Source organism: Planococcus citri, chromosome 4 (assembly GCF_950023065.1).
Source record: "Planococcus citri chromosome 4, ihPlaCitr1.1, whole genome shotgun sequence".
NCBI lineage: Eukaryota > Metazoa > Arthropoda > Insecta > Hemiptera > Pseudococcidae > Planococcus > Planococcus citri.
The window spans coordinates 11,050,099-11,077,415 of NC_088680.1; the positions used below are offsets into that span (position 1 = coordinate 11,050,099).

The window sequence follows — 27,317 nt, forward strand, 5'->3', positions numbered from 1 at the left end:
TTCACGAACGAATTGATTATTTTGTATGAGTGGCTCGTTCGCGAACGAATCGATTCATTTAGTCAATTTTTGGCGAATCATTCCTGAACAAATTGATTCGTATAAGTGACTCGTTCGCGAACGAATCGATTTGTCTACTCAATTTTTGATGAATCAATCACGAACGAATTGATTATTTTGTATGAGTGACTCGTTCGCGAACGAATCGATTCATTTGCTCAATTTTTGATGAATAATTCACAAACGAATTGATTATTTTGTATTAGTGACTCGTTCGCGAACGAATCGATTCATCTACTCAATTTTTGATGAATCAATCACGAACGAATTGATTATTTTGTATGAGTGACTCGTTCGCGAACGAATCGACTCATTTACTCAATTTTTGGTGAATCATTCACGAACGAATTGATTTGTATTCATACGCGAACGAATCCATTCGCTCAATTTTTGATGAATCATTCACAAACGAATTGATTATTTTGTGTAAGTGGCTCGTTCGCGAGCGAATCGATTCATTTACTCAAATTTTGGTGAATCATTCACGAACGAATTGAATAATTTTTGGCGAATCATTCGCAAATGAATTGATTCGTGTAAGTGACTCGTTCGCGAACGAATCGATTCATTTACTCAATTTTTGAGAACGAATTGATTTGTATAAGTGACTCGTTCGCGAAACAATTGAATAATTTTTGGTGAATCATTCGCGAACGAATCAATTCATTTGCTCAATTTTTGATGAATCATTCACGAACGAATTGATTATTTTGTATGAGTGACTCGTTCGCGAACGAATCGATTCATTTACTCAATTTTTGGTGAATCATTCACGAACGAATTGAATAAGTTTTGGCGAATCATTCGTGAATAAATTGATTTCTATAAGTGACTCGTTCGCGTACGAATCGATTCATTTACTCAATTGTTGATAAATCATTCTCGAACGATTTGATTTGTATAAGTAACTCGTTCGCGAACGAATAAATTCCTATAAGTGACTCGTTCGCAAACGAATCGATTCATTCACTCAATTGTTGATGAATCATTCACAAACGATTTGATTTGTATAAGTGACTCGTTCGCGAACGAATTGAATAATTTTTGGTGAATCATTCGCGAACGAATCCATTAATAAATTAAAGAATTGATCAATTCGTTGACGAATGATTCGCCAAAAATGAATCTATTTGTTCGGGAATGGTTCTTCAAAAAATTCATCAATTCGTTCACGAATGATTCGCCAAAAATTGAGGGTCGCATTAGTAATTTGTAGGAACCCCCCCCCTCCCCATGAAAACGAAAATTCGAAATAAAACATGAAAAAAATGGAACCCCTGGACCAGGTCTTTTTGGACGTAATCTGGCTATACCTCGAAGACTTGTACATATGAGAGAAGTAACACCAGGTACCATCGGTGGCTCTGTAAATTGTGGGGAGGGGGCGTTCAAGTGAACCAGAGGGATGCTCTTCATCGACGTAGGGGATCACCGCACCCCTGGACCAGGTCTTTGTGGATGTAATCTTGCTATACCTTGAAGACTTTAGAAAGAAGTAACGTAACGTAAGATCAGGTACCATCATCCACCATGTTGAGCCAATTTCACTGGAGTTGTGCGGTATTCTGCTCAAACAATAAGGTAACCCTTTGCAATGCCATCAACAACGGCGGAGCTGCCACCGTCGCGCGTCGTCGTCGTCATCGTCCTTCGTCGTGGCTGTCGCTGCAGCTCAGCAGCACAGTGAGTCAGAGAGCTCTCTACATATATGTGAGACTACACATACATGGTATGCTGTACCTTATACCTATGCTGTATGCTGCACAGATCCATAGTAGTGCCCACCGCGCGCGAAAGGGTACAGCGCGGGCAGCTGTGGGGGCAAGATGGAAAATAGCTCCCGCATTGTGCATTCGTATACACACATACATACCTACTATATGTACATTTATAATGATAATAATAATAACAACTCGGCACTGGCCACGGCGGCCAAGTTTTTCCACCAATGATTTAGCACCGCGAAGGCGGAGTCTGGCTTCTGTGCATTTCCCACGCGGTCTTATCGGCGGCGGGTTATACGCGGCTTGGGCGATTATGGTGGTCGTGAGGCGGAGGCGAGGCGCGAGGAGCTAAGTCTCTCTCTCAGGTGGAACTCCCTTGCACTCTGCACGCCGCCGCGCCGCGCCGCGAACCCGGCGTTTAGGATATGTGTATGAGTGCTCTGTGTGTAGTGTGTATAGTGTTGTATAGTATGGTATACGGTTTCAACAATAATTCGGGTACAGACATTGAGGCTGGTGTACGAGCAGACTAGTGGTATTTTTCACAGAAGCGGAATCTACGGTTCGCGCGGCAGAAACGCCTGATACACACACGGTAAGTCCCAGAAGCTAATTCAGCTGACTGTTTATAGCCTACTATTTAGCTGATAGATTCATTATAGCTTGTTAGAGTATTGCGAGAGATTGATATTATTAATTTTTTTTCTCAATTTTTCGGGTTTTTCAATTTTATTTTTATTAATTTTTGTGTTAATTTTTTCGCGTTTTATTCGCCTTTTTTTTTTGAGATTTTGTTTTAATTTTTTTTGAGATTTTTTTTCGAATTTTTTTTCAATTTGTTTCGTCGGTTGCGATTTAAGAAGAATCACATGTGTGGTTTAATTCCGTTCGTCGTATTGACATTTCGCGAGATTTTTTTTCATTTTATGACTGTATCGTGCCTAAATTTTTGACCTGCTGATTTGTTGGTTTTTTTTTCTATGTTTTTATATTTGTAGTGCGCCGACGACTAATTCAACAGAAGTTATCTAAACGCGTGTTCGCAAAATCGGAATTGTGCCAAAAGTGTCGTCCTGTTCACTATATCTTTTGCCACACAGCGTTAAAACATCGACGAGAAATACCGCAGGTAAGCGTTAAATGATATTTTTATGGTAATTAAATGGGTTATTTAAGTATGATATTTCGGGCAATCACCGCTCGTGAAGAGCTTCTGGTGTACTGTGTTTTTTTTTACGTTTGTTTTTATTCGAGAAGCCGGTTTCCAACTCGAATATGGTCGCGATTGAAGTGATTTTTTTTTTGCCCTGCGAATCCATAATTATGTTGGTGTGACGTACGTGATGCTAGATTGGGTATTTTTAGATTTTTTGGGAGATTTGTGTGTGGAGTGAACTTTGGATGCAGATTTTGTGAAAATTTGAATGAAATTTTGAAGTGGTGAAATGTCGTTGAAAATTAGTGATACCTTAATTTATATCTGGAGTGAAAAAATCATCCAAATTGGCTGAAAAACAGTGAAATGTGCTCGTATCATTCAATTTTATGGATCGAAATTCTGAATCAGTGAAATTTCGTTGAAATTTATTGATAATTGCAATTCTGAGGGGGAAAAAATCAGTTGAATAGTCTGAAAATTGAAGAAATGTGTCAAGACATAAGTGAACTTCATCTTTCGAAATTCTAATCGATGAAATTTCACTGAAATTCGACGATAATTATTCGAATACAGTAGAAAATTTTTTACTAAAATTGCCCAAAAAATAGTGACCATTTTTTAAACCACGAGGGAGTCATTCAGATTTTCTCAAGTTCAGTGATTTTCCAGTCTCTGTGATCATAAATTGTACTCGAGTGAAGTTTTCCATTAATTTTTACTGAATTTTGACGATCAATTGATCATTGAATTAGAATGAAAGAATATTAAAATTATTAGAAAATAATCAACGCATGATTCATATGTAAGTATAGGTACTCGTATTTGCCCATTTAATTGTTTCAATTGCTTATCAATGGCGGTATCTAAGATCGCCTCAAAGAGCCTGGCTTTGTCGCCCTGTTGTTAATGGTGTCTTAAATCCAGAGGAAAAAAAAAGGCAAAGAATAGATCTCGACGCAGGGTATAGAAAAAACTACCAGCATGATACGTCTGGTCAGCACTTTAGTAGCATTGTCAGGACAAGTCGCTACCCATGCTATGCGGTATCTTGGTGTGGTGCGATCTTTTGTTATATTGTGATGTGTCCTTTTAAGGGTTTCGCATTGATAATGTTTTTGTGGTCGCGATAGCCATTCATTTAGGCAACTTACTTCCTAGAACAAGAAGCTAAAGTGGAAGCTAAGAGTATACGAAGTAGGTACTTCGAATGTGTGTGTACGTAGAGACGTATAGACGTGAAGTGACTTTTATTGATTGAATGACCATATACTAGACTTTGTAGGTATTATTATCGGAGAAAATCGTCGAACGGTATTCTATCATTTTTTTCTCGCGTTTTCTTCGAGTTTCGAAAAATATCGGGGTTTGGGTGACGTCCGCAGACTGCTGTGATAACGGATTCTGTCTACTTACTCATATGGGCAGTGTGCTGCTGGTATTGAAACAGTGATGGTTTGCTGGATCTCGTTGATGGATTGATGTGATGACTGCTCAGCTGGTGCAGATTTTGACGCTTTGCTGAGGTCTGTGTTTGTCGCACTCGTAAGTGGTTTTTGAAAAATTATTTTACGTTTTCATTTTCAATAGAGTTTGCGAGGTGGTTGAAATTTGATTTTTCGGGGTATCGAAGCGTGATTTGAGACTTGAGAGTTGAGAGGAAGCTGCATTGAAATTTGTGTTAATTTTTCTTTTCGTAATTTGAATTTGAGCACACGTGACCTGAATTGAAATACGTACCTTTTTTTTAAATCTTAACCTTGATAATGTTCACGTTCAGTCGAAATTGATCAATATTTTTTGATGTTTTGACGGAAAATCTGCATGTAAAGTTTCCTGATTTCTCCTTTATCTCTGAAAATTTTACTCATTTTGTTTGAAATTTTACCACATTGAAGGTCTTTGTTCCGAGTTTTATTTGTGATTTCATCTCATTATAAGAAAAGAACACCTCAGTGTACCATAAATTGGCTGCTTTCTGAAAATCTTCTCTATCTCTAAGGTAATAATTTTCTCGTCAGAAGGATTTTGGGCTCTCTGATATTGTATTTAAAGGAATAAAGTTTCATTTTGGGGCACTTTTATGGAACGATTTCTCTTTCCGAGAGAGAACATTCTTGGCCATATATAAAAAACACATATATACCTATATTCAGGACTTTAAAAATTTATCCTTTTTTCTTTTGGGATTTTTACAACTTCTTTGTTCATTTTGCTGCTCGAGGGGGGGGGGGAGGGTGGAGGAGGGAGGAGAAGAAGAAGTTACAAAACAGGTGAATTGTAAACTTTCTTCAATTTTAAATTCATTTTTGAAAAAATTTCCCCTCCCATTCCCTTATTCTGATGCTTTGATGGGCCACAGATCTCATGTGTTCAGTTCTCCAATTTATTTTTGTTGGATTTTTGAACAATTTTTTGGTTTTGTAGCCTTGTTAAAAATTTTTGATTTGAAAAACGCTCGAAGGATGTCTTAATCTTGAATTTTTAGATGTTATGATGATGCTTCTGTAAAAATTATTTTTCATTTTTTCAAATTTGAGCCTAAGTGGATAGAGATACTCCGACTCAAATTCTGAAATTAGGTTGGTGGGGAGGGGGGGGATTACTCCTTGTTCCATTCGAAAAATTCTGATTTATTCTCAGCACAATACTGTAATTTCTATTTTCGCGTTTTTGTAGAATTTGCACAAATTGTATTTTGCTTTTTTTGATCAAAATTGCAAAAAGATCTTAATTTGTGCAAAAATCGTATCATGGACAGTTTTGCTTTCTTGTCAAAATTGCACCAGAAAAAGTTGTCATGTTTTTGAAGACATTGCCAACAATCGTCCAAAAGTATTGCTTTTTTGCCAAAATTGTCGGATAGTTCTCTATTGTTTCAGGTATGCTAAACTTGTGAAAAAATCCTGTCTGTGGTTTTATTTTTTTTAAATATTGCTTTTCGGCAAAAATTGTTGAAAGCATCTCATTTTTTTGAAAAAATTGCGAAACGAAAGCATGTTTTTTTTTGGTAGGATCATAAAAAAAGGTTGCTTTTTGGCATGAATTGCTAAAAATCGATGGAAAGCTCTTACTTTTTTTTTTTTGCTGAAATTGTAAAAAAGGTCTTGCTTTTTAAGTCAGAATTTTAAAAATTAGCAAAAAGTCTTTTTTTTTGCCAGAAAAGTCTTTTTTTTTGGCCAGAATCACCGAAAAAATCTTGCTCTTTACCAGAAGTGCCAAACGATCTTGTTTTTTTTTCTGCCAAAATTGCCAAAAATAATCAAAAAATCCTTTATTTTTTGAAAAAAAAATTTCGTTTGTAATTAGAATTCAAAACGGGTTTTCTTTCATGTTTTTTGGGTGGAATTCCAAAAAAATTTACTTTTTTGCTGAAATTGCTAAAAATTGTTGAAAAGTTGTACCTACTTTTTTTTGTTGCTAAAATTGTGAAGAAGTCTTGCTTTTTTTTTCATGAAAATTTTTAAAAAATTGACAAAAAGTCTTCCTTTTTTTTAGAGTTACGAAATAGATCTTTCTTTTTACAAAACTGCCAAAAATCTTGCCTCTTTTTACCAAAAATTGTCAATTAAAACGTCAGCTTTTTTGCTAAAATTGTCAAAAATCGCCCAAAATCCTAAATTTTTTATTTTTTGAAAAAACTTCCTTTTTAATAAAATTTCAAAAAGATTTGTTTTTATATTTAAAAAAAAAATGAAATTTCGAAAAAATTGCTTTTTGCACAAATTGCTATAAAAATTGATGGAAGTTTGACTGTTTTTTTTTTTTGCCAAAATGGTGAACATGATTTGATTTTTTGGTCAAAATTTTGAAAAATGTCAACGTCTTCCTTTTTTTTCCGAAACCACCAAAAAGATCTTGCATTTTTATCAAAACTATCAAAAAATCTTGTTTTTTTTTGGCCAAAATAATCCTTAAAAAGTTTTACTTTTTATCAAAACTGCCCAAAAGTGCGTCTAAAAATCCTCTGATAAAATTTTCAGCCCCCTCAAGTTACTCCCATCTCCTCCTGTTGCTAAAAAAATTGGTCGTTTTGTAGGAAGTTTCTACTTTTTGTGACTTTCAATCAAACATTTTCAAATTTAGGCCAGGGTGGTGTTGGACCCCTTCGAGGATCATTTACGTGATTCTTTTTCGATTTTTTAAAATAATTTTTTTCTTGTTGAAATAAGAGAATTTATCTTAAAACCTCTTTAGCCAAGTTTCGGAGACCTGAGTTAATTTTTGGATTTTTGAAAATTTTTGAAAGTTCAAAAGGCTGTTTTAAGGATTATTTTTTCAACTTTTTCATGAAGTATAATTTTTTTGAACCAAGTTAACCAACCTTGGTAAATCATTTTTTCAGCAATTTAGCTCCTTAATCGTGATTTGACATTTTGGTTCTTCCAAAGCAATTTGAAAAATCATACGCCATATTCTTTGAAAATGTGATTTTTTCACTTCTTTTGAAATCAGTTATGAACTCACACTCCTGGAATTTCTCGTTAACCGTCTAAAACGGTCAAAAAAGTGCCCAATAAGCACTGACCGAAGTTGAGTGTAGGTGCCAAAGTTCATTTTTGGCCTCTCCACAGTGATTCGAAGCTTCTGGAGAAAATTGTAAAATCGCTGGAGGCTCCAGAATGGCCCAAAACGAGTATAGTTATCGATGTGTGTGGAAGTTGAATAGAAAAAATTAGTAACGTTGGTTCACTTTGCTAAAACCAATTTATATTTCATAAAATTCAAGTTTTTTATAAATTTTCAAAAATTCCCAAAAAATCCAAAAATGAACTTTTGCTCTTGAAATTTTAGTTAGGGAGGGTTTTAAGATATGTTCTTTCGATCTAGCTTGATTTCGTTCGAATCAGAGACTTCGAATTTCAAAGGCTCCCTTGTGAGATGTGAATGTGGGTTTAATAATTCTGTAACCCTTCTTAAAATCTTAATGATGTTTGAGAAAATCGAATTCACCTTACTATTTGAGTACCTACAAATCTAAAAATTATTTCTTCATAATTTAATCGAGCCATTTTTTTCAACCATTGGATTAATTTTCTTGAAGTTTTGCAGTAGCCAATTTCCAAGTGTTTAAAATCTCCTCTCGCATTACAAAAATCAATTTTCGTTCATAAATTATACTCGAGGTCACAAAGTCGTTCCAGGGCAGACTCTAATTGGATAATTTTAAGATTTTCAATTCGAGGAATTAGGTAGGTAGATCAAAGAAATATCTCGATCATCTCATAATGGTACTTTTCTCACGATTCTTTTCACAAAACATTACCCAAAAATTATTTCTCCTCGGATGAATTCGAAAACGAAAACCACCAAGTGGATATTTCTCGTAATTAAATCACGACCCTTTGAATTTGTTCAATAATGCGAACCCTCGTAAACAGAAAAATAAAAGAAAAATACCAGATTCACTTTTCTCTTCCTTTTTACCTACAACGTTTAAGGTTATTGTAGCAGGTTCAGCGTTAATAAACATCAAAAGTTGATGTGTTGAGACAGTTCGATGGTTTAGTTTACATTGTGGCCATTGTCCACCGTCCAGTGACATCATTTTACACCGAAAGGGGTATCTTGTATATTTTCCAACTGCGTGACTTTTGCTTGTCAAATACATATCCTACGTCTTTTCGTAGAACCTAGTAACCCTACCTATACCTACCTGAGTTATGACAGACAGAACGTGTCATTTTTTAAATAACTAACTGCTTCGTCGCGATGAAGGTAAACACTAAACATATAGGTAGTTTATAAACAGTGCGAAATATCATCGCCGGTAAAGTGGAATATTTGAAATTGAAAGTGACACTTTTGTCATAGCATTTTAACGCGATTTCCCCGAAATAAATCCCTAGAGGAAGGCAAAGGGTTTATTATGGAAGAAAGGATTGAATGATATCTGTGCAGTGTATGCTACATTAGCTTCCAGTGTGGTCCAAACGATGAACGATGAAGGGGTTTTCCTTTCCATTCAGAAGCCTTCGAGTACATATCTCGTCCAGTCCAGATTGAAAAAGATGGTAAATTGCATCAATATATACGTGAGAGTGGAATTTTTGCTTGAGCAGGATCGTGGTTGTCGTAGGTATAGAAATTTTTATACGATGGGCGGTTTTTTATTGTCTCATGTATGGTTTTAGTTGTATTTGGTACACCAAGTCGAAGAATAAATGCTGCGCAGTTAAGTCCTCGCGAGTGTCATTTGTCATACGAGAAAGAGAGAGTACTTTCTCTTCTTGTAATGGTAGTCAAGATGGTATTGTTCTTGTCGAACGGGATGCGTATAATATATCATTATAGTAAACGATTCTCTCGACTGGTAAAACCATTTTCATCTTTTTTTGGTAGTCGTCATACCGTAACTCTGCGTGAGTGATGGTCCAGCGCAAAAAGAATACACAATGAGAGGGGAAGTAGACCAGAGAGCTTCATCGTGAGAGATATGGATTTTGGCCAAAGTGCTGGTGGCGGCGGCTCCTTCATCATTCAGTTTGGCAAATTCCACAGCTACCTCTTGGGAATTGCTGTAGTCGCTGGTTAGTGGTCTTTTTCCTTTAGCTCTTCATAGATAAAGACTAACATTATTAGATGGTTTAACCCTATGAAACCGCAGCAGCATCGTATCTAGGTTGACAGTGATTCTCTAATACCTTTCTGAGGCATTTGCGTGCTGAGTTTTTTTTTCCACTGGAATCTCTGGTGTAGTTTTCTCACGCTCGGTTGAATTTACTCGTATGTGGGATAGGATTGACGATGGTCAATGGAATCGAACAGGGTGATGCAGATTTCCAAGCCAAAGAAACGTGATCGAGGCGAAATTTTCGACTTGTTTATTTTTGCAAAAAGGCTGCAGTGAAGGATGCAGATTTAGCGGTGTTCTTTTGGCTATGAAGAGAAGAGTATGTGAGTCAAAATGCTTCGTACAAAGGATGGACCCACAAGGGTATTTTTTTGTACATCCAGAAGCCTAGCTCAAGGTCCACCAAGCTGCTGGTGGCATTTTTGGCACATATTTCGTGGCGAATTAAGAGAATCGATCGCCTTGCTGAAAAAAGATTCTACATCTAGGATAACGAGATTGTTTTTTTTTTGTCGGCTTTACTTTTAGTTTCGCGCGTCCTCTTCGGCAAACGGAAACAAAAGAAACGTTTACCTATAAGATTTTTAATTCTAGAAGATGAGCAGTTATTAGGGCAGAGGGGCAGAGGATGAAGGGCAAAAAAAGGATAGAAAGGTAAACGCGCGGATGTCAATTGACTGTGAGGTTTTACCGCACGTTTAATACATGAGAGATGGATAGGGATACCACCAAAGATAGGCGTGGTCTGCGTAAATCGAACTGACAGATTTTTTCGAAACGCTTAATTATACGTTAAACGATTTCCCACAAACTTCAAACAAAAATTTCGATCGCAGATACCCGGTCTGGGTTGCCTATATGAGTCTTCACTTCGGCAGGGAGTCTTCGACTCTTCGTCAACGCCGCCACGATATGGTAACCGGTGCCCATGCCCCTGATATTGCCCTTATTGCCTCGGTTCATACCTAATAAGATTTTTCGGAGAAGATCTGTACCTATATACACTTGATAGATGTGATCGCGAACTATAGCTTATCTATCGGTTACAATAAATGTGTAAAAGGGTTTTGCCAAGGTATTATTGTAGAGGGTGTGTGAGGTGTTCACTTTGGTGCAGTGTATTTGAATTACTCCTCCCGAATCTTTTCTATTATTTCAAATATTATCTACAATTTTGTATACGTTCAAATTGACTTTAGGGAAACTAAACATACGGAGAATTGGACGAAACATTGACAAGTCGATACCCAAACGTCTGATGTGAAATTTTTCGCTCTTTTTTTTACTTCAAATGGTCCGAAAGATTCGACTGCAGAATCGACTTGCCGCCAAATCGCTACCGACCGCGATGTCTGATTGCAAAGGTACGAGTATGACAGGGAGAGGTGAGCTAATGGGCCATTGATGTGATATACGTGACATCAATGATGGTTATGTCTTTGTCGGAGATAATACGCCGCTGTCGGTGAGCCAGTAAGAGATATCACCCTGGGTTCGCATCCCTTGTATATATTTTTTCCAATCGTCTAGGGCTACGTTGAATTGAATTTTAGAGTCTGGATGATTTTTGCAAGGGGTGGATTAAGCTGTAGATTTGGAAGTTTTTTTGTGAAAAATTAAGAGAATTGAAACTGTAGGAATATGGAAGAGAGATTTTTTTTCAAATTTGTTGCTTTTAACTCTCATTCTCGATAACCAAAGTTCACATAGCTGTTGAAAAATCGAAATTTTTAGACACTTGGATGAAAAAAAACGATGTTTCAGAACCCACCCTCTTCCTCCCCTCATAATTTTACTGAATATGAAAAAATCGAATTGGAAAAAAATGTCCAGAATTGAAAATTTCCAATTTCTAACGCCTCATTTTGATTTCATGGTTGGATAAAATCGAGCTAAATACCAGTTTAGCCCCCCCCCACCCTGAAAAACTGACGAACCGTGATGAAATTTTTAGTTATGGAACTGAAATATTGGGTGGCCTGTAAGGTTAGAATGAATAACTGTTCAATATGCTGAGCTAACTGATTTTCAATGGAAATTTTAAAAAAATTGAAGCAAGGATCAAATTTTCCATCAGAAGTTGTCAATTCAAATTAGAAATGCCATAATTTCGCTTCTAAAACAGACTGTGCTTCTTAGATGAGAGAAATCACACTTTGATGGAATGAATTTTTATGCTCTTTTGTCCATCATCATTTTTCTCTTAAGCCATTGATTTTTTTTTCTTCAAAAAACGAGGGTTTGAAATAGAAAATTTGAGATTAAAAAAATATTTTCACTGCAAAATTACACAAAAAAAATTGTATTTTGTAAAAAAAAAAAGAAAAAAAAAACAGACAGTAAACTTTTACTGTCAAGTTTTCTAACCCGTACAGATTCTGGGGAATTTTGTAATATAAGAGAAATTCAATTGATGAGGGAAGAGTTCTGTTAGATCGAACGAAAGAAAATGAAAAAACATCCAACCATTCACCACTAAACAAAATTTTCAAGTGTTGAGTTTCATTTTTAGATTTTTGACGAATTTTTGAAAACTTAGAATATGGTCTATTTCCTTTGAAAATGTTGAAATTATGATAAAATTGTGATGGAAGGCTGAAATTTGGCCCGAGTTTTATTTTGGATATTATTGATTTTTGGTAGTTTTGAGCCCTTTTGGAACTCTCTGCAGATTTTTAGTTTTCGCCAGTTTTTGAAAAATTCAACAAGAATGGCCAAAATTTAATTCTCAGTTTTTTTTCTACTAGAAAAAATTCAAAAATTTGCTGGAGGTTCTGGAAGTTCTCGAAATTTTCGTCAATTGCAGACTTGAGAGAGAAAAATAAGATCAATTCGGTCCAATGTCTTATTTTTGATCTCCCAAATCGATTGGTGGTAGTTTTGAGCCCTTTTAGAGCCCTCAGGAGACTTTGACATTTTGCAAGACTCTTTGAAAAAAATGCTTAAAGAAGGCCAAAATGAAATTCAGCATTTTTACAACAAATAAAAAATATGAAAGCTCTAAAAAATGGTTTGAAACTCTCATCAATCGATTTCAGAGATCAAAAAAAAGATCCAAAATTCTGAATCAAATACGTGTCAGATTTCTTTCTTGATTTTTTTTATCAAATTTTAAGACCCAAATAATTTTCTTAAAAAATTTATCAAAAATTGAAAACTGAATTACGATGCCTGAAATTTGTACATCTTCAGCCAAAATTCCAGATCCTTAAGTGTATTTTTCGATTTTTGGCGAATTTTCAAAAATCAAATTTGGGGCAAAAAATTACAAAAAAATCAAAATTTTACCAAATCGGTTCATTTGGTATACACCCTATTTTCGACGCCTCGAATTGATTGGAAATGGGTTCGAATCGTTTTGAGCTGTTCATAGAGCTTTCAGCAAATTTTCAAAACTAAAAATATTTCCAAAAAAAAAAATCTGAAAAAGTATACCTGATTTTGCAAATACAACTGAGGAGGTGGAATAGCAGAACGCAATAACTCCAAAATTATGAAAATTGAGTTAGATATCTATCCTTATGTAAAATTTAACGGGGAATCCATTCCCGGTGTCAGATTTTGTCCATCAGTTGAATATCATAGCGCAATCGAGGAAAACAAGTCTGATTTTAGAGCTAAATGTATTAAAAAATGAGATTTTGTTTGCAAAACGCAATAACTCCACTACTTTTTATACATTTCAGTTGCGCAGATGTGGTGACACTGTTTTTTTTCATCGGGTAGATACTGAAACTCATTGGGTAGGAGTTACTAAAAAAAATTCTGCTTTCGTTCCCACTCTCTGAACGCTATATCACAGACAGGAATTGTTTGAATTTCGCATTCCAGTTTTGTATTGAAAATTTTCGATTAAACATACTTTTTTTCTATAATTTTTCAATTTCTTCAAATAAAAAATACGTTTTTTTTTTCAGAAAAACACCCAAAAAAAATTTGCGTTCAAAACGCAATAACTTTTTTTTCTTTTCCTCTCTGTGCTTACCCAGGTGACCAAAATTTTGAAATTGAGTGGAAATTTTATTTATGGCACCCTCCCCTTTCATTTGACACCAATTTTGGAACTCGACCCCCCACCTTTCCCCTCCTGACCATTTTTCCTAATTTCCCAAAAAAAAACAAAAATGGAGTTATTGCGTTCTGCTATCCACCTCCTCAACTGGAGGTTCCAAAACGGCATACAAATCGCTTCCAATGAACTCAGCATAATGTTGAAATCAGGGTCCAAAAAATACTTACCTATATTTTAGCTTCCCAACTTCAGTGGGTATAACATTTTATGGAAATTTCAACTTTCAAAAATCCGTCATAAATAATGCTGCAAAATAGCTCACAATGTTTCGAAGCAGTTTCCAATCGATTCGGAGGTCGTTCCAGCTTTCTAGGTTAATTTAGTGAAATCTTGTTTTTTTCCTCTCATTTTTCTTCCATTGTTTTTCAAAAATTCACTGAAACGAAAAATTCGTCTTTAGCATCTGAAATTTTGCCTGTTGGTATATTTTTACATTTTGTATGTAGATGATACTGATGTACGACAGAGAACTGACATTTTTGACGATTTTTGTAAAAAAAAAAATTGTTAATTTGCCATCAGTTTTGCCCAAAGGACTTTCTGAGTAATTTTTTTGTTGCGAAAACGAACATGTTTAATAAATTATAGCCAAAACCCACCTTCTTTAAATTTCTCATAAAACAATTTTGGCAGCAAAAAACAGTGAATTTTTGACTATTTCTGCAAATATCAGGACTTTCTAGACAGTATTGGGTAAAAACGAGACTTCATCGATGATTTTAATTTTTAGCGGATAAATAAATAAAGTCATTATTTTTGGCAACTAGCAAAACATACAGAACTTTTCTAATCATTTTACCACAAAACACCTGCACTTTTTCCATAGTTCTGCCAAAAAACATGACTTTTTGGCAGTTCTGATGAAAATTAAGACTTCTTCGAGCAAAAATTTAACATTTGAAGAGTGATATTCCAAAACTCGCTTTGTCCATTTTCACAACTTTTCAGGAGAGAGGAAAAACAGTTTCCCTTTAAACGGGTAAATTGGCTTTTTAGGCGAGTTTAGAACTTTATTTGTGTGGATTTATGATGTAGGAGTGTAGATAATATACTTCATCCACTAAATACTGCTGAAAAAAATTTCAATAACAATGGACAAAGCGCGTTTTGGAACATTATTTTTTTTAAAATTTTTAGTGAATTGGCTATTTAGGTGAGTTTAACACCTCATTTTGGTAGGTTGATTATGTAGGAATGTGAGTTAATACTTCATCTACCAGGTACCACTGAAAACCCAACTTTGATAAAAATGGACAAAGCGAGTTTTGGAATATCACTCTTCATTTTGATAATTTTTACATTTTTTACAAAAAACAGTGGACACTTTTTGACAATTTCGCTAAAAAAAATAGGTCTTTCAAAACCAATGGGTAAGATACCTACTGCATCTGAATTTCTGGTCAGTCTGATAGTGAATAAAAGTGACTCCGAACTTCGGAGTTACATACCTACTCCTCATCTCATCAAACCTCTTCAGCACCTCAACTGAAAAATTTCCACACACAAGACTAGAAGCGTCCATAAAATCGAATCAAACACCTCGTTTATAGAATCACTTCGCTGCACGGTTTTCATTCAATAAAAGACTGCGGATTAAGGTTCATCATCACACATACATAGAGACCTACATTGATACAGATTATACTGATGCACAAACATTGGCAGCCCATCAACTCATCCTACCATACAAATCGATTTAAATGTAGACCACACTGTGTAAGTGTGTATACCCTCTCTTTTACTTATTCAAACCGAGCTACGATTCGCTGTAGGCTGAGCCATTGCTGAGGGAATTATCCGAGCATTAAATCCAATAAAAAAGATGAAAGAAGATAGGCATAATACCATCTTAGTATACATTAGTACATACAATAGCTATACAGAAAACATAATACGAGTAAAGCTGCGTATGCTGCGATGAAGACTCACTTCACTCGGCTATACAGCTCGAGTGTGCATCTCTCGCTCTGGCAGCATCCAGCTCGTCGGAGTGAGAACCCAAGCACCAAGAATAATAGCTAAGGTAGGGTACACATCGGCAACGATCAGGACACGCAACATCGAGTTTTTAATCGGTTCAGACTCTTGTATACCTACGAAGCAGGAAACCAGATACGAAGCGCGCGCGTAATTCAGGTAGTGAATCTGGTTAAGAGAGCCAAGATACACTCTAGTCTCTCATAAGACCGGGCGCGGCGCGGTGGCGGTGGGCGCGATGGTAGAGAAGGGGGGCTTCAGGCCCCCCCAGGGGTCCGCATAACGTGCATTCTCACATCTACACTACACACCCTGATACAAGCCATTTATCAACAGCGCTTCTGCCCTGCTCTGTGCTCGTTCACTCGATCGCCTCTTATATACCTTATGATGAAGCGGAGCCGCGTATCTTCGTCATTTTTTAAATCCGCGTACCGCACCGAAACCTTCTTTGGTCTATGTCTCTCCTCTCGTTCATCTTGTGTGCTCTCTTCTCATAACGTAGTATATAGGGAAATACGATCTGCGATCTAAAACGATCCTCATATAGACAAAACCTGGGCTCATGCCTCATCTCCTCATCGGTCTCTTTTTCCAGCATATTGTACATAAACTTCGGTGGCCCTCGATTGTATCCTTTTATCGCATTTGGACTATCTAAACGATACAGACCTAACCTAACCTACTAATAAATACCGCTGTGGTGTGTGCCACAATTCTAATAACGAGCACCTTATAATTTTTACGTCTGTGTCTAGAAAAAATAAGCTGATTTGGATCCACTTTTACTTTATAATTCGTCCTCATTGTAGACTATTTTTAAAGAAAATCATTCAAAAGTATTAAAATTTCCACAGATTACGTCACAAGGGTTACAAAACTGATTGCAGCTACTTTCACCATATATTTTTTTCCATCTTCATAATATTCGACATAGGTATATGTATACTCCACGTACCTAGACCTACGAAGAAGTTCGTATTCTAAACATAGGCACCATTTAACCTTAACCCTGAACTTGAATTGGGCATTTAAATACACATCTACGTAAACCAAGTCTCTCTCTCTAGGTCAATTTACCTACAAAACCATATAGTGCGACTATATATCGTATCGTTTATGTAACTTTATAATTTACCTTCATTTTCTTAACGACAGTTCTGTGTAGAGTAGAAGTAGTCATCGTCGTCGTCGACGTCGCTAAATTATGCAAATAAAGTAAATTTGACGCTTATCTCGTAATCTTTGTACGTATAGAATGTCCTAACCTAACCTAAAACTTGGTATATGCTCCATTGGTAAATAAAGTATATGTACCTCAGTATAAGTAAGACGTCATAACCGACTATTTCGTCATCTATGTTACATGTAATGGAAGACCTCATCATATTCAATTACGTCTTAATTTATTCTCCAAAAAATTACAATTTGGTTACATTTTAGTCGTTAATACCTATCGTGAAACTGGATGAAAAATGATACGAATCGAATTAACTACTTGATTGGCTCATAAGCATTTTTTTCTAAATGGGCAATTATGCCACTTTGTTTCACATTTCCTGAAAGCAGTTCAACTTCCTGCAGAACTTCAACAATAAACTTTCACTGTCTAGTTACCAAACCTAAAGATTCTCCTAAAAATCTCAATTTTCTAAAATAAGAGAAAAGATCAAATACTCAAGTACAAAAAATAGTTATTTCAAATTATTCTCAAGAGTAGAATGACCAGGGGAGGTGGTGAAAAAAGGTAGCTAATTTTTAAAAAATTATTCGTGCGAATTTGCTTCAAAACGTTAGGTAATTCAAGCAATTAAAATGCCATTGAAAATTTTCTATTACGAATTTGAGCACGAATTGTTCTAAATTTATTTATAATTTTTTGAAAAACTTCTCTTTTGTGGTCTTTTCTCCAATACCCTTATTCAGAGTATTTAAAAAATATATATATCATCACTAAAAACTTAATAAACCCGATTTTTGGCCAAATCAACAAAAATCGAGAACCTCATCTCGTTTTCTTTTCTTCCCTCCCGCACATAAAATAAACTTCTCATCTCATCTAGTTTGAAAACTCCTTCGAAATTGTAAACGAATAAAATTTCATTATGAAAAAGTATCATGCTTATCTTGCTTTGAAATTCGAAAAATAAAATTGAGACAAAATGTGTGATTTTTTCAAGTTTTTCTATAAACAAGAGTGCCGACAAAATTCTTTTTGAACCAAATAGAGCTAAATTAGAAGACTGTAAAAATATACAAACAGGCAAAATTTCAAATGCTAAAGACGAATTTTTCGTTTTGGTAAATTTTTGGAAAACAATGGGAGAAAAATGAGGAGGGAAAAATCAAAATTTCACTAAATTAACCTAGAAAACTGGAATGACCTCCGAATCGATTGGAAACTGCTTTGAAACATTTCGAGCTATTTTAGAGGATCAATGACAGAGTTTTGAACGTTATTATTTCCATAAAATTTTACTCGTTGAAGTTGGGAAGCTAAAATTTAGGTTAAAAAATATCCCTTTTGTAAAAATTGCCATAAAAAGTCCTATTTTATGCTAATTTTTTTTTTTTTTAAAAGTCCAACTATTTTATTTTGCGAAAATGTCAACAAGTCCAGTTCTTCCCCTAAGGGTTGTCAAAAAATCCAATTTTTACTTCCTTTTTTACTTTTTTCCGTTAACGTGCCTGTTGCAAAGGTCTTGTTTTTTCATCACAATTCCCAAAAAGTGGTGTCTCAGCCAAAATTGTGAATCAAGTCTTGTTTTTTGTCAAAATTATCAAAAAAGTAATGATTTTGCCAAAATTGTTAGAAAGCCGGGTTTTTTGACAGGATTGTGAGAGAAGGTTCTCGTTTTTTGCCACAATTTTCTAACGTAAAAAGTATTGTTTTTTGTGAAAAATTTTCAAAAAGTGGTATTTTTTGACAAAATTGTCAAAAAATCTGCCTTTTGTAAATATTGCCAAAAAAATTCTGTTTTACGTATATCACAATTGTTTTAAAAGACTTCATATTTTGCAAAAAAAAACAACAAAATCCAGTTCTTCCTCGAAGTTGTTAAAAAAGCTCAGTTTTTTTTGCAAAGGTGTTGGGCTATACCTTTTTTTTTTCAAATTTCCAAAAAGTGGTGTTTTAGCTAAAATTGTCAAATAAATCTTGTTTTATGCCAAAAGTCTAGTTTATTGTGCTGAAAGTGTCTTTAAAGTCCTGTTTTTTTTTTCAAAATTATCAAGAAGTCGTGGATTTCTTTGACATGCTTGTCAGAGAAGGTTCTCGTTTTTTACCAAAATTGTCTAGAAAGTATTTTTTTTTGTTCAGAAACTTGACAAAACATAAATGCTTTTTGTCGAAATTGTCAGATAAAAGTTCTGTTTCATGCCAGAATTATTTTTAAAAGTCTAGTTTGTTTATTTTGCTAGAAGTTTCCCCAAAAAAAGTATTTTTGCCAAAATTGTGGATTTTTTTTACTGACAATCCCAGGAAAAAAAGTTTTATAAACTTGTATAGAATTCTATAAAAATTGCATAAACTTGTATAGAATTCTATAAAAATTGCATAAACTTGTATAGAGTTCTATAAAAATTGCATAAAATTTTATAGAATTTCATCAGAATTGAAATAGCTTTTTATAAAGGTGTATCAAATATGATACAATTGTATGCAGTTTTATACATTTATATACATTTTCATAAAAAGAAAAATAATTGCTTTGATAAAATTGCATAAAATTTTATAGAATTTCATCAAAATTGAATTAACTTTTTATAAAGGTGTATCAAATGCATATAATTGTATACAGTTTTATACATTCATATAGATTTTGATAAAAAGACAGGGTGTCTACAGCACGAAAAAAGTACGAATTTACGAAAAAAGCACGAAATTTGAAAATGACCCAAAAAAGTACGAAAAAACGTCAAAAATGTACGAAATTTACGAAATTTGTACGAAATTTTGAAAGGATTCCATTGTTAATTTGCCTGCCGACAAAATCACCAATATATCCTCAAAATTCTTATTTTTTCAAAAAATTTTTCCCTCGCTTCGCTCGGGCTTGGGATTTTTTTCTTTTCTTTTTAAAAATTGAAATTCGTGAAAAAGTATTCAATTTTTATATGTATGTGGTTTCAAAGTGAAAAAATAAAATTCTCTCGAAATACATTTTTTCAATAGTTTTCACTTTCACTGGCGCCTGTTCTCTGACTTTTAAAAAAAAATCAAAATTCACAATCATCCTAGAAAAATCTTTCCAATTCGAAAATTTTTAAAACCAAAAAACGAACTCTTTGCATTAAAAAACATTGTTTTCTTATACCTAGCTCTTTCAAAATATGAATTTTCCAGAGTTTTTGCCCTCGCTTCGCTCGGGTCTTTACTTTTTTTTCAAAGTGTCGTTTTCAAGTCTTTTGAAATCAAATTTTCAAATTTTTTTTCTTCTTTTATAAAATAGGAAAAAAAAATCACATTTGAGCCCCCAAAAATTCAAAACAGAAAGTGAAAATTTTTGTAAGTCTTATGATTATGACATCAATCAGCAAAATGGGTATTTTTTCCCTATTTCTGTTGACCAATTTTCAATCAAACCCCTCCTCTTCTCAAAAGACCTCTATGGGCAAATTATATTCGTTTCGGTCTCGCATTGGCTCTTGACGGCCCAGATCACACTGCTCAGCACGTTCAAATTTTGATTTTTGTGGCCGAAATGACATGATACACCCCCTCCCCTCCATGTAGATTCAAAGTATTATTATTAAAAATATATTGTACGAAAAAAATACGATAAAAGTACGAAAAAGGTACGAAATTTTATTTTTTGGATTTAGTAGACACCCTGAAAGAAGAGTAATTGCTTTGATAAAATTGGATAACATTTTTTTCAGTAGAATGGATATTTTGCATTAATTGTATAAACGTTTATAAAATTGTTTAAAACTGTATACATTTGTATAGAATTCGATTTAGCTGTATAAAATTTGATAAAAGTGATCAAATATGGTGTTAGTTTTTAAATTTTTTTTTTTATCAAAATTTATGTAATTTTATCAAATAGACAATATTGTATACATTTTTATATAAGTTTATCAAAAATGATACAATTGTATCAAATGAAATGGTATAGTTAGTACTCTTAGATAAAGTACTGCATCATTCTCTATATATTGATTTTATTGGTCTCTTCTAATTATTCCACTCAAAGTGTCATGCGTAGTGAAGTGACGAGCGTGGGACTTGATTTTTGATAAAAAGTGGATGCTTTGGAAGCCCACAATCCACAAAATGATCTTGCATTAATTCATGATATCATGAATAATTTTGAATCAATGTTAAAAGTTGTCTTCATAGCAACCACATATAAAATTTTATAAAAAATACCCAATTATTTTTTATACAAAATTTGTCTCTATCAAACTGTATACAACTGCATACAATAATAAAATTTTATACAGTTGTATACAGTTTGATAGAGACAAATTTTGTATAGAAAATAAGTGGGTACCATATTTTTTATAAAATTCTATACTTAAAACTTTTTTTCCCGGGAAGATTGTCAGAGGAGTCCTTTTTTTTGCCAAAAATGTGAAGAAAGTAATTTTTTGTCAAGTGTCCAAAAAGTTGTTTTTCTATCAAAAGTGTCAAAAAAGTCATTTTTATCAAATGTGTCAAAAAAGTCATTTTTGTCAAATGTGTCAAAAAAGTCATTTTTTTTGTCAAAAGTGTCAAAAATGGTAATTTTTGTCAAAAGTGTCAAAAATGGTAATTTTTGTCAAAAGTGTCAAAAATAGTCATTTTTTTCTCAAAAAAAGTCACTTTTGTCAAATGTGTCAAAAAAGTCATTTTTTGTCAAAAGTGTCAAAATTAGTAATTTTTTTCTCAAAAGTGTCAAAAATAGTCATTTTTTGTCAAAAGTGTCAAAATTAGTAATTTTTTCTCAAAAATGTCAAAAATGGTCATTTTTTTCAAAAAAAGTGATTTTTTTTGTCAAACGTGTCAAAAAAGTCGTTTTTTGTCAAAAGTGTCAAAAAGTCATTTTTTGTCAAAAGTGTCAAAAAGTCATCTTCTTGGTCAAAAGCATCAAAAATTCCTGAAAGTCCTCAGAAGTTCTATTTTTTCAAAAATGCAAGTAAAGTTCGAAGCTCTCTTTAAAAGTAGAAAAACTGGCCCAAAAAATGTTGACCTAAGAAACTCTTGCCTGAATAAATTTGACCCCCCTCCCCTCTTTACTACCACAATTTGAAACATCAGAAAAAATGTCTTCCTAAAAGTCCTGGTGACCGAAATTTCAACGTATGGTCAGAGTTGATTGGTTCAGAGAATAACTACTTTTAATTTTATGAAAAATAACTAGCGACGAGTGAGAACTTACCGAACACACTGTATATAAACTATAAAGGTATACAAGTGTTTATAAAATGAATCTCGGTACGCTTGAATAGAGATCTATTCATTTGTTGTTCGTTTCATTTTTTCGCTATCACGCGCGCCTGCCTATACAACATTATGAATAGTAGGTGTTGATGTTTGAAAATATGGTTTATTCGTCACGCGATCGCTTATACTTGATACTATACTGTATAGTGTATAGTTAGGTGTATAATAGCAATGGCTGTCATTGACGGCGAAGCTGAAAAATGATCTCAGTTGGGGTTCGAGCTCGGTGAGATAGAAATTAGGTTTTTTTTTCTTCTCTCCACGTCTCCAATATATACCTATTTGTAAGCCACGTATAAACGATTCCAGTAGCCGGGCAGTTTTTTTTTTTTGCTTTATTGTTCGAGTCGAGAGCTGCTCGTGGTATTTCATCGAAGCATCCCATCCAGCATACCACGATTATGGCGCGGCATTCTTCAAGTTATCCGAGTGTTTTTCACACCGACAGGAATGCTCCCTGCTCCCGGGATGGTTGTTGAGGTGAAATTTATTGAAATCTAGATTGTTTTAGAAGATCAAATTGTACGACGAGTATGGAAGGGAGCGGAATGCGGAGAAAAGCCGCGTCATCGAGTCGAATGAATCGGAAGGTATACATATATAATTTATGCGCATAAACTACGAGTGTATTTAATGTATTGAAGAGGTAATACAAGAGAGCATGAGTATAGTGTACTGTGTGCCCATGTCGATTGTCGAATTGAATTTATTCGTCTGCTCGTGCATACATGAGGCATGGCGAGCTAGCAGGATGGCAGGTCATTGCTGAGATATTAATCTCCGAGTTTATCAACGACTTCTGTATCTCTTATGTAATTAAATCATTCGAGTGTGTGTCGGTTCCATGAGCCAGAGGGGAGGGGGAGAGGAAGGGGCTTTATTGATGCTGTGAATTACGATGACGGGTAATTGAAATCGGCTAAATGTCCTTGAGTGCAGCTCTGCTATTTTTTTGGGGAGATGAGCGAGCTCAGGTTGCGTCCCTGAATGGGTTATTTTTCTAAAATGATGCGAATAGTATAGGTACAGTATTGTAGTTTTAAAATATTTGATAATTATTGGCGAAGGTTGCAAGATGCAATGTAAACTAATTTGCGACGTTGGGAATGGGATGGATTTACTTAACCATGTGCTGTAATCTTCCCGAACCTTCACACTGTATTGAAATATTCGCAGGTTTCAATATTCACCCATAGGTGTGGAATTCGCGGTCTGGTGTCTAAAATTAGTACTCGTGGAACCTTGAGGCGATCGATGAGTTAGGGTTTTCAACTGGTATTTTTACGTGTTTGATTTATTATTTATGGGATTCGGGTGGAAATGTAAACTGTTGGTTTTAATTCTATTCCAAATTCTTGATATTTTATGCTGGAAATGGGGGCTTTATTGAAATAAATTGTGCTGAGAATGGTTGATGCCAGTTGAAATTGAAAATGATGAAATAGGAAAAATAACTGCCAAAGTGTACTCATTCCATTCCTGGTTTCAGAATTGCTCCATTCTTCATAGTTCCACCGCCATGGAGCATAATGTGATGAAAAACCGCACCCTTCAATGTTACCCCAGTTTACAGTTGTAGAAAATAGTTCCAAAAATCATCGTGCCCTCATAATCCAAAAAGACACAAAATGAATTTTTACAAAAAAAAGTTCCAAAAAATCATCTTGCCCCATGGTTTGAAAAAACAAATCCAATTTTTAGAAAAAAAAAGTTCCAAAAAATCATCTTGCCCCCATGGTCCAAAAAGACAAATTGATTTTTAGAAAAAAAAGTTCTCAAAAATCATCTTGCCCCCACCATGGGGCAAGGTGGTTTTTGTGGGGCAAGATGTTCTGACACCGGTAATGATGTCATTTAAATATCTGGACTTCGATGACATGAAATTGAGCTACCTATGTTAATTTTGTGTTCAGAGTCAATTTTCAGACTTGAAATTGGGGCCAAAGAGTGAAAAATTGAGCTGGGTATGTTTTGATTTCATTTATGGAGGATTTTTCTTGAAATTAGGTTCCGAAGGCATTAAAAATTAGACTGAAAATATTAATTTTGCGTTCAGAGTGAATTTTGAATTTGGAAATTGGGGCCAAAAATTTAGAAATCATAAAAACAAAATTGGGTACACCTTTGATGAAATTTTGGGATTTTTATGGCAAAGAGTTCGATTTGCTTGAAATTAGGTCTCTTTAAAATTGAAAAATGTGTTGAAAATGTTTTTTTTTTTTTTATTATTGTAAAAAGAAAACAGTTTTAAATTTTGAAATTGGAACCGAAAAATGAAAAATTCAGCCAAGTATTACAGAGCAACAAAATTTAGAAAATTTATTGATGAAATTCATGGAGGATAATTCGTTTGAAATCAGGTTTCGATAAAATTGAAAATTGAGTTGAAAATATTGTTGTTTTTTTTTTTTGGTAAGAAGTCAGCTTTAAATCTTGAAATGGGGGCCAAAAAATTGAAAAATTGAGCAATAATGAAATTTGGAGCATTGAAATGGGAGCCGAAGAATGAAAACTTGGGCAATTTATTACAGAGCAACAAAATTTGGAGAATTTATCAATGAAATTTATGGAGGATAATTTATTTGAAATTTGGTTCCGATCAAGTTGAAAATTCGATTTTCCAATTTTTTTAGCCTTAATTCCAATATATGCCGATTCTGATGCTTCAAGTCGATTCCGAATCCTGAAATTGGGGCTGAAGAATGATAAAAAATAGTCAATTTTGAATATTGGAATTGAAACTAAAAAAATTGGAAAATCGAATCGAGCAGTTAATTTTGATGTGATTTATGGAGGATAATTTGCTGGATTCAAAAAGGTTTTGATGAAAACTGTGTTGAAAATGGTGCTTTTGATGTTCAAAGTCAATTTAGAATCTTGAAATGAGGGCCGAACAAAGAAATTAAGCTTTAAAAAAAACGAAATTTTGGATCATTGACCAATGAAATTTGAAGGTTTTGATGTCGTTTAAATATGAGAATGATTTGGAAACTGGCAGCTGCCGTTGGTAAAATTTTTGAGGTTTTGATGTCATTTGTAAAAAAATAAATTATAATTCGAATGAATTTAGCTTTAGAGAAGTCACAAATCGAGTTGAAAACGTTGATTTTGTATTCAAAGCTCATTTCGAGCCCTGAAATTTGCATTGACGACTGAAAAATTGGACAATGATGGCATTTGGATATACAATGTGCACACTATGGATACTGGATTGATACAGTGGGCAGCTGAAGTCAACCACACATCTACACGTTTAAAAAACGGCAATCTGCATACAACAGGAACCACACAAGCACATACAATATATGTACATATTCAACTTCAAACCCATAACCTCACACTAACCGTATGAATAACGACTTTAGAATACATTAGAGCGACAACTGAGCTGATAATTATTAAACAGGCGTACCGTATTATATGTGGTGTGTGGTGTTTCGCGCGCAAAACAAAAAAAAATAAGTAGACAGCTGACGATGTAGTAAAATTATGAAAATTACACTCTGCGGTCAACTTTTGGCCATAGTTTGGCGGTCATTCTTAAACTTTCAGACCATAACTAACATCTAGCTATTAATTTTATGCCAAACCAGCCACCTCCTCTACACGTCACACTGCACACAAATTTTTTCTTTCAGCATCTTCTCTTCTGTACCGCCATCGCCATGATCCGCTGTATATAATCAATTAAGTGTATGAGAACCCCGGTAAAGGAAATTAATACATAAATCGGAATTCCGCCTCATGATCTGCTTGCCCAAGTCCGCAGGTATTTGTGAAGGTGTCAATTGGTTTATAGTTTTATAACACTATAGTATTTATACATCTAGGTATACGAATTGAGGTTCATCGATACCGCCCACCCCCCTCACCCTTCACTAGCTATATACAATCCTAACCCACCGTATCAGTGATTTTAATCGCCTCATCTGTACGTACTTCGGTGGGTAGCTCTATAACACAGGTAAAATAGGTATTTATATGGTGCAAGTATCACAGTCAGATAGAAATCAATTCGACCAAACTCCACTAACGCGTATCCGTACAATAAAGCTAGGTAATTACCTCATCACACACGTATAGAATCTAGGTGCGATTAGCGCGCCATGCGGACCACATCAGACGCGGGTGTGATTTTCTCACGGTCTTCGAATATGTGAAAAAAAAAAATGTGTAAAGAAGAAGAAGAAAAAAGCTGATTACCACAGTCGATAATTTTGTACAAATATTCACAATCTTGCTTTATGCTTTATCCTCCCAAAGTACACATATTATATGTATACCTTGGGTACCTCATACCTACAATCATACGCATAAATACCTATACACTTCAAAGAAGAATTCTTTTTACCAATATGCCCGCGCGACTATATCTATGGGTATCAGTATCTATTATCAGGATATGTTAACAAGTGAAAGAATGAAATACATAACCTCATACTGTACAAATATTCGGCGCAAACTCGACGACTTATGGTTAGCTAACTCTGGTAACGTTGCACACCCGTTTATAGGTTTTGAAATTCTATCTTATTCTCTCACATAAGTTGAACGTAACGCCGATAAATATTGACACGAGGATACGTCATCATAGCCGCACCAGTACATACGAGTGCGTTTTTATTGTCGAAAAAAGGCCATCAAAACATGGGTATTGTGTCGACTCGTGGAAGAAAATGAAAAATGTTTAGGTAGGGACAGCAACAGCTGGGTGAAGCACTCGAGTGTGATCGTGATCAAGTGATCATTATGATCATATTCGAAGAGTGTGCAAATGTGGATAAGTGAGCGAAAAGGTCTTCAAACAAGCATTTTCAAGAATGTTGCTGGAATGAGCTACGTGTTCCAATTTTCTAGCTTTTGAGAGTAGCAAGAAAAACACCTACAGCATTAATTGCAGATGCCTTGAATTTAAGGATTAAAACTTCAAAATTTCATCAATGAATGCTCTCTATTTTGTTATGCTCAATTTACCATTCTTCGGCCCTATTTTCGAAACTCAAAGTTTACTCTGAACTTAAAATTGACATTGTCAACTCTATTTTTCTTCATCAGAGCCCGATCAGTAGAACGACATCGACATCCCCTCCCCTTATTTCCATGATGAACGCTCCTAATTTCATTATAGTTTAGTTTTTAATTCTTCAGTCTCAATTTTCAAGGCTCGAAATTGACTTAATACAGAAAAGTGGCATTTTCAAATCAATATTTCATTTCATCAAAACCTCTCTATAAATATCTAATATCAAACCCCCTTTTCATTGATGAATTATTCTCCAAATTTTGTTATTGTTCAATTTTCCAATGAAAGTCCAATTTTAATC

General features: G+C 34.5%; 1 protein-coding gene across 2 annotated transcripts in view; it reads left to right on the forward strand.

Moving 5' to 3' along the window:
• Positions 1–2,032: 2,032 nt before the first annotated feature.
• The window catches only part of drm (drumstick), a 47,703-nt gene continuing 22,418 nt past the window's right edge, over positions 2,033–27,317 (forward strand). Inside the window, exons 1-2 of one of the 2 annotated variants that reach the window (XR_010558442.1) lie at positions 2,033–2,379; positions 2,783–2,913. The gene's annotated coding sequence lies outside the window, so the exon portion shown is untranslated. The remainder of the gene's footprint in view (positions 2,380–2,782; positions 2,914–27,317) is intronic. The other variant, XM_065362179.1, reaches the window with a different exon arrangement.